Below are 12,874 nucleotides of genomic sequence, written 5' to 3' on the forward strand. Positions count from 1 at the left end.
TAGACTCCGAGGGCTTCTGTGACAGTGGTAACTGGGGCTGTGCCGACTATATCTCACAGACTATGGTGAATTTACTGGTATAGCTCGATGGGGTATTTTCTCTGCGTGCATTTGTGCTATCAGGGCCATAGCATGTTGGCATATTGTAACTACTTGTGCAATACACTCTGCGCCATCTTTTACTGATAATGAGCTTGTAAACTTTAGGGGGATTGTCAGTTTAGCGAATGCTTATTTTTCGCTATTAAATTATTACAATTAGAATATATCAACGAGCATTGGCTGTACAAGGATACGACGGTTTTAATCCTTGTTCAGAATGTGAACTTGTCGAGACACAAAGTGCTACGGCAATTTTTTTCACGTTTTGAAATTTGAATACCGGTAGTTATTGGTGCGTGGTGTGTACTATCTCCACTTTGGCTCTGATTGTTCGAGTAAATATTAATGTTCATGAGATGTGTATAAAAGGGGAAAACTCAATGACCCAGATGTCCCATCACACGACATATCAAATGCATCACCCCAACCACACACCCGGCACAGGGACCAGCTTGTACATGGTACCGTGAGTCACTCTTGCATCATCATCCTTGGGCAGTACACGAGGCTCGATGTTATGGCCCTTGCGAGCACTCCACAACTATATCCGACAAAACATCACTGCACAGTGGAGATAGGAAACTGTTTACAGCTTGCGGCGTTAAAGGTTGGGGACTCGGTCCCGGGATAAAGTTTGTTGTAGTCTGTAAGAGAATTACGGAGGTGCCATAGCCTTTTGTTTTCCATTGAAATTGTAATCTAGTATGCAAATTTCCTGGCAAGGCAATCTGACACCTGAACAATGCCTTTAACTGTATCAATCATTGTCTTGTCTAACGCCAGTGGCATGGTTCGTAAGTGAGATGATAGCTAGCTCTAGTATGAAGGAGATTTGAGCCATGCCTCCGAGTCCTCTTCGGATTGAGACAGCTATGAAGGGGTAAGTTTGTAGCCTGATTACAAGCGGCCTTAAAATCAATTACGGATGATGTAGATTTATATAAAACTTACAACTAACGTGGTTTATTTCAATGGCACTGGCATCAATTACTACCCCTCTATCAAACTAACACAAAACATTTGCTGAATTCTCGTGCTTGGAAAACGTAGCATCTGCCAAAGGAAGGAGTGAGCTTAACAAAAAATCATTGTTTTTTTCCGTACGTTCTCATCGTAATTACTTGGCTTGAGTTCACTTGTACCGTTACGGAGGGTTTAGTTCTTGATCATTGCTACAGAATTGACCATGCTCTTTATCATGACTTCTATAAATTCAAACAATCGCATGAATGACGTTAGAACGTGTACCGATCTAAGTGAACGCCGGGAAGTCCGCAGTGCTGAACCACCTACCGTAAACAGTGGTTTTATACGAGTGGAGTGCAATCGATCGCTCAGATATTGAACGACACGAGGACCCTGAATGACTACACGACACGTGGCAATTATCCGGCCGAGCTAAGGGACAGTTCAGTTTTTACGGCCCTGGGGGGGGGGGGGGCGGCAAAATCTTGTCTCCGGTGTAAAAAAAAATATAGACCCCCCTGCAATTTTCGTGAAAAAAGATGACCCCTCTTTGTCAGACGAAAAAATTTGATGACCCCCCTTCGCTGAAAAATAACAAAAGCCATATTTACCCGCACGGTTCAGATTTCAACTCCGGTACGCGGGGCCCTTTATTCGTGTAGCAGAGATGCCAGTGCACAAACTTCTCAGCCACATCCATGCAAATGTCTGTTAATTAGGACGACTGTAAGGCAATTTTTAACTTCATTTCCATAGACAGCTTATGTCCATGGACATTGTATTAAGTAAACTTTATTGGAGTGGTTCGCCAAAGGCAGCCCTCCGGTTAAGAGGGTCATGGGCCATTACGTAAAGTCAACTTTATTCTAGTGAGCCACCGGTAAAGAGAGTCGATCATGGCCATTGCATAAAGTAAACTTTACTGGACAGGGCCGCTGAAGGCGTCCGGCCGTTAAGATGGTCATGGCGTCTTACATAAAGTAAATTCATTGTAGTGGGCCGCCGCAGACGGCCCGCTGGTAAAGAGGGTCGATCATGGCCATTGCATGAAGTAAACCTAATTGGAGTGGGCCGTCAAAGGCGTCTGCCCGTTAAGAGGGTCATGGGTAATACATAAAGTACATTTATTGTAGTGGGCCGCCGAAGGCGGCCCGTTGGTAAAGAAGATCGATCTTGGCCATGGCATGAAGTGAACTTTATTGTAGGTATTATGTTTTTAAAAATGTGGTGACCTCCCTTTCCTACCAGTGAAAAAGCGATGACCCCCCCCCCTTCGCGGATTCCAAAATTGCGATGACCCTCCTGGATTTTGCCGCCCCCGGCCGTAAAAACTGAACGGCCCATAACAATACATCACAATGCAAAATCTCGGCGAAGGAATTGACAAATTAGATTTTACAGCACTCGCCACTACAATGACTATTTTGGATATGAATTTCTGATATCGAATGGACTGAATTGAACACGTAGCAAAGTATGCTACACGTAGTCTTCACAGATTTTTGCCTCGTTTCATTCATGACACGTACATTGGAAGAGATAATGTCATGCCGTTGGCAATTTTCAGTGCCATTGTTATAATAATGGGGGAAGGACCGGTAGATTTCAGGGAGACTTGTATGTCAGTATGTCTCTTGACCCATCACCGACATTGCCATGCCTTGTCATCATGGCTAACTCAAACTTTAAATTAGTGTGTAGCAGCATTATTTTAGCGTTCTTCCTATAATAGATATCATTTTAAAACTTAAATGATTGACAAGAAAAGTATCTTCGGCGAATTCTACAAACGGTACATTTCTAGCATGAGTACATTCTTGTTAAAGAAAGTGACAGTTTCTAAATCGCTGTAGTTTAGTTCACTCAGAGCTATATGACGTGCTTATTCAGTGTGTACGAGAAGAAATGATCCCCCGGTCATATGTATATCACTGCTAGTCTCACCTAAACCAGTGACCCAAACACATTAATCAAACGTCCTCGGCAAAGTTCCTGTGCGTTAGTGTGCTTACACGGTAGGCGATGATAGCAAAGCGTCAAACAGACGGGATACACTGACCACTGTAAATTATAAAATGTTTTTCAACGATATTCAAGGAACCTATTTTGATAAAGATGAGAAGGAATAAAGAATGTTCACAAAATTCGATAAGATCGTTCGATAAAATCATTTATTGCACGCTGCAAATTTACGCATACGACAGAAAGGCGGGGCGGGGTCAGAAATTAACAACTAGATCGAAGAGATTATTTTCGACATTGCCGTCTATAATTCAAAAAACTGGATAGGTGGTCCGCTAGCTGAAAAATTCGCTCTTTTACGAGATTACAAGACGCACTGAGTGAGCTCGGTTTTGAAGATTACAAAATGCTTTCAAAGGCTTTGAATCAATGGCACAGTATCGAAATCCATCAGCAAGTGCGCAAGACTGTGTTTAAAGTGACACGCAAAAGGGACAATCAGAAACCTCGAAGATTGGACGGTGTCAACAATCTCAGCAGACATCCGTAAATGAAATGAAAGAATTCCATGAAAGTGATAGAGTGAAAGCAGCTTCATTTTGAAAATATACGGAAAACATATAACGGAAGTTCGGAGCATCACGTGATGGCTACGTGAGGCGACCTGACAATGTCTTTGACAAAGGCAAAATAGAAAATTGTGTTGGCTACTGACAGGCGCACACCCCGGTCATAGCTACCGCATTCCATGTGTTGCCGGTCATCTTGGCCGAGATTGATTGTTCTCAACACGGAGGAAAAGAGGAACACTTTCATGCTCTCAGACACCGAGTCCGTTCCTGTCCGACATTGATTTGATATGGCGACATTAAGAAATCGCAATTATAAGTAATGAAGTAAAGGGTCCTATTATAATACTCAGTCATTATATCTTGTATTGAAAATCTTTTATGTCAAACTGAACGATCACAGGCTTTACACAGAAGTCCGAGAGTCAGGGGTTACTTAAAAAAATGGTGGTGGATTTTATCTCTTTATGGAGACTCTATGACACGAAACAAGCCGATGTAAATCATTTACACTTCCTAAGGGACTGGACATAAATTACAGGGGGGGGTGGGCCGGTGTTTTCGAAAAACCGCTGAGTAAAAAATAGTGACCCTTCAAAAGTTCATGCACAAAAATTAGTGACCCTCCCCCTTATCCGTGCATGAAAATAAGTGACCCTCCCCTGTTACTCAATACCCCAAAAAAACCCGCAATGTGTTAAAGGACCCCTTCTGACTTGCTATACTTTTTAAGTCGCCCTCCCGAAAGGAAGGCAAAATGTGGCCGATATAACGCGTTGTCCAAGAAATATCAAATCATATGTGTGTGATAATTCATGTAAATGTACTTTGCTTGAAGTGGCAGGTAAAAAGTGCATGCCTGTACAAAAATGTAATTTTTTAGATTTTATCGATAATGTTGATTCACTATACATGTAGTCGACTATAAGAAAACTACGAACGTGTATTTTCCAGTATAAAACTAGCTATATCTGTTCATATACAGATGTTTAATAACTGATATAGATATACTTGATTAGCATGGGTTGTTTACAAGTGCACATGTGAACAGGATATTTGATTTTGGAATTTCACTCAAAATGTTGATCCACTATACATGGGAGTCTATGACAAAACTATACATGGGAGTCTATGACAACACTGTCAAAAAATTTTCAGAATTAAAAATTTGCACTATTTGTGCATATATGGACCCTCAATAATTGACATAATTGTGCTTGATTAGAAGAGGGTGGTAAAATGTGCATCTGTGTACAATAACTTTGTTTTTGGAATTTCGCATAAAATGTTGATCCACTATACATGGGAGTCTATGACAAAACTGTAAAAAAAAATTTTCAGAATTAAAAATATGCACTATTTGTGTATATATGACCCTGAATAATTGACATAATTGTGCTTGATTAGAAGAGGGTGGTAACACGTGCATCTGTGTACAATAACTTTGTTTTTGGAATTTCGCATGAAATGTGGATCCATTATACATTGTAGTCTATGAAGAAACTATGAATAATTTTTTTAAATACAAAACTTGGCAAATCTGTGTATTTATGTATGCTTGATTATTGATATTGATGTTCTTGATTAGACTAGAGTGGTTACAAGTCCATGTGTGTGTAAGAAATTTGATTTTGGAATTTCACCGAAATGTTGATTCACTATACATGGCAGTCTATGGTGAAACCCTATGAATAATTTTTTTCCAATACAAAAATAGGTAAATCTGTGCATTTATGTACACTGAATTATTGGTACAAATGTTCATGATAGACTAGAGTGGTTTCAAGTCAATGGTTGTGCAAGAAATTTGATTTTGGCATATCACTTAAATGTCGATTCACTATACATGGCAGTCTATGATGAAACTATGAATAATTTTTTTCCAATAAAAAAATAGGAAAATCTGTGCATTTATGTACACTTGATTATTGGTATTAATGTTCATGATTAGACTAGAGTAGTTTCAAGTCAATGGGTGTGCAAGAAATTTGATTTTGGAATTTCACTGAAATGTCCATTCACTATACATGGCAGTCTATGATGAAACTATGAATAATTTTTTTCCAATACAAAACTTGGTAAACCTGTGCATTAATGTACACCTAATTATTAGTATTAATATTCATGATTAGACTAGAGTGTATGGTGTCCAATCCATGCCAAAATTACTACTTTGATTTTACAACACAACATGCCATTCCGAATTCTATTTTACAATTCAACATGCTATTTCACAACTCAACATGCTATTTGACAACACATCATGGACTTCCAAATCCTATTTTACAACTCAACATGCTCTTCCCAATTTCATTTGACAATTCAACATGCTATTTCACAACTCACATGCTATTTGACAACACATCATGGACTTCCAAATCCTATTTTACAACTCAACATGCTCTTCCCAATTTCATTTGACAACACATCATGGACTTCCAAATCCTATTTTACAACTCAACATGCTCTTCCCAATTTCATTTGACAACACATCATGGACTTCCAAATCCTATTTTACAACTCAACATGCTCTTCATTTGACAATTCAACATGCTATTTCACAACTCAACATGCTATTTGACAACACATCATGGACTTCCAAATCCTATTTTACAACTCAACATGCTCTTCCCAATTTCATTTGACAACACATCATGGACTTCCAAATCCTATTTTACAACTCAACATGCTCTTCATTTGACAATTCAACATGCTATTTCACAACTCAACATGCTATTTGACAACACATCATGGACTTCCAAATCCTATTTCACAATTCAACATCCCATTCTAAAGCTAGCTCTGCGGAGCAGGGCAGTGTTACTGGCTATCGAACAAGATTCAAAATGGCGGACGCGAAATGGTCCCCTCGCACAGAGAGAGAAATGCGAACTTTGCACAAGTCTAAAATGCAGCTTAGTACATTGTGTATCTAAACAAAATGAGCGTGCTCGAAAACTAGGATCGATCACGATTATAAATTAAAATTGCCTGTTTTTGGAAAAGAAACTGCGCGCTGCAATCAGCAGTTTTGTCTATTGTGCACCGTGCGTGGGAGGCTTATCGTGAAAGACCAAGATTTTAATACTATATGGCGCGGCGCATCTGATACGGATATGGTCCCATCGCATAGAGAGATGAAAATAGGCTTTGTGTAAGTTCAAAAGCACAGCTTAGCTCATCGTGCATCTAGACAAGTTGAGCGTGCTCAAAATAGGAGATCGATCACGATTTTGGGTGAAAAAAACCGATTGTTTTCGGTGGAGAAACTGCGCGTTGCAACCAGTGGTTGGTTTTGCCTATGGCGGTCAGCAGGGCTGTGGTGGGAGGCCTTTAGCCGGCAAGGGGTGGACCATTGGGGAGTGGAAAATTTTCGAAAAAAAAATTCCCCACAAATTTCAATAAAAATAATCAGCCAAAGAAACTTGAGAAAAACAGATGACGCACTTAGGTAAAAGGAAAAAAAATCCGTCAAAAGTTACTTTCTGAAACATTTTTATTTTAGTCTGCATCAGATATACTATGATTCTTTGGCCAAGAAGGGGGGGGGGAGGGGAGATCTGAAGGGTATAATCGTGGCCAGTAAATGAAGTAACTTTTTTATTTTATAACTTTTTGTTCTGTTCATCATATGTTTTTCTTTCACTGAAGTTTTGCATCGTAAAGTAATTCGAGATATAAGATATATAAAAATCATATCTGTGATATCGATTGTTAACAACTGTATTGTGGGTCTTTACACTATGATTAATAGGGCCGTTCACAGTTTACGTCACTGTTCTCTCATTAATATGCAAAAATAAATATTTGTCCGCATTTTTAGATTACGCTTTTGAAAATTACGCATGCAAGAACGACGAAAATACATCTCAGTGGGCGACTGCTAGTGTAACAGTGAATACTAAAAAACATATTCACGACTCAGAGTACAAGCTGCAAAAACAGCCACGCATGCAACATTGATAAAATTTGTCCGCATTTCAAGCTGCGTGTCCGATGTCGCGCGCGTACAGCTATATTTAGTAACAAACCTGTAACCGTGAACAAGGCTATTAACAAGAATTCAACAATTCAGGCAGCTTGCATCGGTACATAAAATGGGAAATATTCACCAACCATATGACAAACAATCACTTTCTTTGTATTTCACTATTCAACGAAACTGATTTCCATTGTAATGTTCTAAACTTTATTTTACAATTAAACATTACAAATCCGTATTTTTCTTTTCAAAATTTCATTTGTACACTTGTCTTGACGGTTGAATATCGTGCGTGTGAAATGCAATAGTGCAGAAGAATACGGATAGCGACATTACAGCGACCTCTATTGGTTGTTGTCCACACAGTCTTTCTCGCGAAGTCCGTTCCAACAGAGCATACGTACTTCCGGAAAAAAGTGCGTCATCTGTTTTTCTCAAGTTTCTTTGGCTGATTATTTTTATTGAAATTTGTGGGGAATTTTTTTTTCGAAAATTTTCCACTCCCCAATGGTCCACCCCTTGCCGGCTAAAGGCCTCCCACCACAGCCCTGCTGACCGCCATAGGCAAAACCACAGTCCCTCTATCCACACTGTGGCAAAACCAACCACTGGTTGCAACGCGCAGTTTCTCCACCGAAAACTATGGAAGACCGGTCACGACATGCGACATGAGACCTGCGACTTCAAAACTGCGACCTGCGTCCCGCGAGTTTGAAACATGCGACCTGCGACTTCGGCATTTAGACCTACGTGTAACCTGCGACTTCACAACAGCGACCTGCGTGTTTGTCAAACTGCGACCTGCGACTTCACAACTGCGACATGTGACAACAACACGTAATGTTTCATGGTGTTTTCCTCAGTATTAGATTGGAGGCGTCTTGCGTGAACTTTAATCCTTTGAGCGCCAAAGTCTATTTTTGTCCCCTTTATATAATAAACCCCTGTCAATTTTTCTCCAATTTTTGCAAAAAAATTGGGAAAAACCTGTAGCCAATGAAATGTGATGTCGATTTGGTCCAAAATTATCAAAAAATTACAGAAAAATCATACAATTGGTAAAATTTTGCACTAAAATTTTGGTGGGAAAAATTACAGCGCTCAAAGGGTAAAACGTGGAAAGGAGATTTAACGTTCAACATCGATCAATTAATAAGCCATTGCTTTCGCTTTGGTAAATCGTTCACCAAGTCTGGCAAAACTCAATTCATGTACACACCAGTTCACTCATTTTCATCTGGAGAGATAATTTTATGACGGAAATGTTGACAGTCCGTGTTAATGCATGGAAAATAATATGCTACGTGATAGGCATTTATATGTTTATATTATAATTTCAAATTATTTTAGATATTCTTCGTCTGCCTTACCTCGCTTCTTTCCTTATGTTATCGACAAACTTTTTGATTTTTAGAAATCTCTGGTATTTATCCTCATTTCACTGTGGTATAACCATCTAGCTGTCTGTTTAATTCATCAGTTGTCCCCCTGTATCATAACTGCGTCAGTGTCATTGCAAACATTCGAATTTTCAGTTATTGTCGTTCATTTTCTAACATTTCCAATTTTGTTCCAATTCTCTAGTGATTGATCATCGGATGTTGCCATCTTTTCGTCTAATTTCATTTTTACTTTTCGTCAAAAAATCGAATTGATCCAACTTTTGTTCAGTTGGAAAAATAAAAATATTCTTACTGGTTAACTTCGGACTACATTTGTCTACACAAATAACATATGCAAAGTAAAGCAGTTAAAATAATACTGATATTGACAGAAGTGCAAACATATTTGCTAACCATGAATAGCCAGAGACCGACTCAAGTTCTTTATAGATAACGCGAGTTAAAACTGTAAAACAGGACATAATAATTAAACCCTCCTACAATCCTATTTTCAGTCTTTAAGCCTAATATGTACATACTATAATATGTACATATTATTTTTTGTGTGTATATAATATTTTAGATCATGTAGGCAGAAAAGTTCCAGAAACTATTAAACACTGATGTAGACGTTTAAAACCCTATTGCTATTGCATTATTTCAGATCGGTTTGCCTTTCGTAAGAAGGAAAATAAATTTGTGCTCTTCGTTTGTGGAATTCTCTACCGTCACAGCTTCATGCACTTCTATCGCTGGTTGAATTCTTTCGCTGGCCGATTTTTGCGTAGGCCAGCGGTGCGAAAATAATGCTCTGGTCGCGAGAATGCGGTAAACCGGCTGTTTTAATATAGTGCAATGGTGTCCCTCGTGTTTTTCAGGCTCGTGTTCAGAGCAATGGTGCGAACAAATCAAGACTGATATCGCAGTTTGACAAACACGCAGGACGCAGGTCGCTGTTGTGAAGTCGCAGGTTAGGCCTACACCTTGGTCTAAATGCCGAAGTCGCAGGTCGTATGTTTCAAACTCGCAGGACGCAGGTCGCAGTTTTGAAGTCGCAGGTCGCATGTCGCATGTCGTGACCGGTCTTCCATAGAAAACAATCGGTTTTTTTCACCCAAAATCGTGATCGATCTCCTATTTTGAGCACGCTCAACTTGTCTAGATGCACGATGAGCTAAGCTGTGCTTTTGAACTTAGACAAAGCCTATTTTCATCTCTCTATGCGATGGGACCATATCCGTATCAGATGCGCCGCGCCATATAGTATTAAAATCTTGGTCTTTCACGATAAGCCTCCCACGCACGGTGCACAATAGACAAAACTGCTGATTGCAGCGCGCAGTTTCTTTTCCAAAAACAGCCAATTTTTAATTTATAATCGTGATCGATCCTAGTTTTCGAGCACGCTCATTTTGTTTAGATACACAATGTGCTAAGCTGCGTTTTTAGACTTGTGCAAAGTTCGCATTTCTCTCTCTGTGCGAGGGGACCATTTCGCGTCCGCCATTTTGAATCTTGTTCGATAGCCAGTAACACTGCCCTGCTCCGCAGAGCTAGCTTTAGAATGGATGTTGAATTGTGAAATAGGATTTGGAAGTCCATGATGTGTTGTCAAATAGCATGTTGAGTTGTGAAATAGCATGTGAATTGTCAAATGAAGAGCATGTTGAGTTGTAAAATAGGATTTGGAAGTCCATGATGTGTTGTCAAATGAAATTGGGAAGAGCATGTTGAGTTGTAAAATAGGATTTGGGAAGAGCATGTTGAGTTGTAAAATAGGATTTGGAAGTCCATGATGTGTTGTCAAATAGCATGTTGAGTTGTGAAATAGCATGTTGAATTGTCAAATGAAGAGCATGTGAGTTGTAAAATAGGATTTGGAAGTCCATGATGTGTTGTCAAATGAAATTGGGAAGAGCATGTTGAGTTGTAAAATAGGATTTGGAAGTCCATGATGTGTTGTCAAATGAAATTGGGAAGAGCATGTTGAGTTGTAAAATAGGATTTGGAAGTCCATGATGTGTTGTCAAATAGCATGTTGAGTTGTGAAATAGCATGTTGAATTGTCAAATGAAATTGGGAAGAGCATGTTGAGTTGTAAAATAGGATTTGGAAGTCCATGATGTGTTGTCAAATAGCATGTTGAGTTGTGAAATAGCATGTTGAATTGTCAAATGAAATTGGGAAGAGCATGTTGAGTTGTAAAATAGGATTTGGAAGTCCATGATGTGTTGTCAAATAGCATGTTGAGTTGTGAAATAGCATGTTGAATTGTAAAATAGAATTCGGAATGGCATGTTGTGTTGTAAAATCAAAGTAGTAATTTTGGCATGGATTGGACACCATAGTTAGAGTGGTTTCAAGTCAAGCATGGTTGTGCAAGAAATTTGATTTTGGAATTTCCCCAAAATGTTGATTCACTATACATTGTAGGCTATGAGGAAACTACAAATAACTCATAGGTTATCTGATCCTAAATTGTTATTCAAAAGTTGTTCGACCTGAAGCTTCCAGTTATTATTGATGACACTATGCACTATTCTGAACAGTTTGTATTCTGTCAATGTCCTCAAAAAATTAAAAAATGTACATACAGCGACATGAACGTTTGACACCGACCTATACCCAATGTATTGTCAATGGGAGAATGATGTCAAATAAGTAATCTCCCAAATTGTTATTGAAAGAGTTATTATAGGGGACAGTTATGCACAACAGTGTTGAATAAGTAGAAATCATAACAACTTAAATCAATGTGGCTGCTTGGATCATCAATACATTGTTTATTATACCTGAAATTTGCGCCCGAAGGGCGGGCCGAAAATGGTAATGGCAGAAAATGAAAGTGCCAGGAGGTATTTTTTCTTTTTTCAGTATTCCATAACGTGCACATGCAATTTCAGCTTTGATGCATGAAAAAAGGTGACCCTCCCCCATAGGCTTGCACAAAATTTTATGACCCTTCAAAATGCTTGCACGAAAAATGGCGACCCACCCCCAAAAAACACCGGCCCACCCCCCCCCCTGTAATTTGTGTCCAGTCCCTAAGCACGTTTTGGCAGTGGAGTTCTGCCAACATTCACGACAACACATGACACGGCTATATTTTACCTTTACTCCACTTTCTTCATAAAACAGGTAAATTTTCTTCGCCAATCTTACGAAGAGTCTGCAGCTTATGAGACGATATCTTAGTAGTCCTTTGATGTCTTCTGTATTCAGATGCCTGATATTTTACATTTTAAAGAATTGTTTTAATCTTTAGTCAGCCCTTGTATTACTTAAGATATCCTCAACGCACCCCATAATGTTCATCGCACACAATGAATGATTTGTTTAATTAAAAGCTATTTTCGTCGGAGTTATACCCTTGTGTCCAATTACCAGAGCATGTACTGCTGCGTTTAGTTAACACAATGAAAAGATTATCATATTACACGAGGAAGTGAAGTAGAGAGCCGATGTATTGACGAACACTCTGTTTCGGGCTTTCGGGTGACATTGAATACTAGATGACTTCAGGTCAAATAATTACGACATTTTAGCAGACATTCTTGGTCCAATTAGTTCTAATCGGTAATTTGAAAGTATTTAAGGACACAAAAACTTCATTGCACATATTATCCAGGAAATATTTATTGAGTTAAGGGTACATGTAATAACACGACAGTAAGGGCAATATCACGATTTGTGGCCTGCCCAAGGGATGGTGATCCTGACCGAAATATTGATGATACCCGAGCCGCAGGCTCTTTTGGCCAATTACCAGAGCATGTATTGCTGCGTTTAGTTGACACAGTGAAAGGATCGTCAAAATACATGGGGAAGTGAACTAGAAAGCCGATCATGTATTTACAAACACGAAATTGAATACTAATTGACTTCAGGTCACATAATTTCGACATTTTCTG

The sequence above is a fragment of the Ptychodera flava genome, chromosome 19 (genome assembly GCF_041260155.1).
Source record: "Ptychodera flava strain L36383 chromosome 19, AS_Pfla_20210202, whole genome shotgun sequence".
NCBI lineage: Eukaryota > Metazoa > Hemichordata > Enteropneusta > Ptychoderidae > Ptychodera > Ptychodera flava.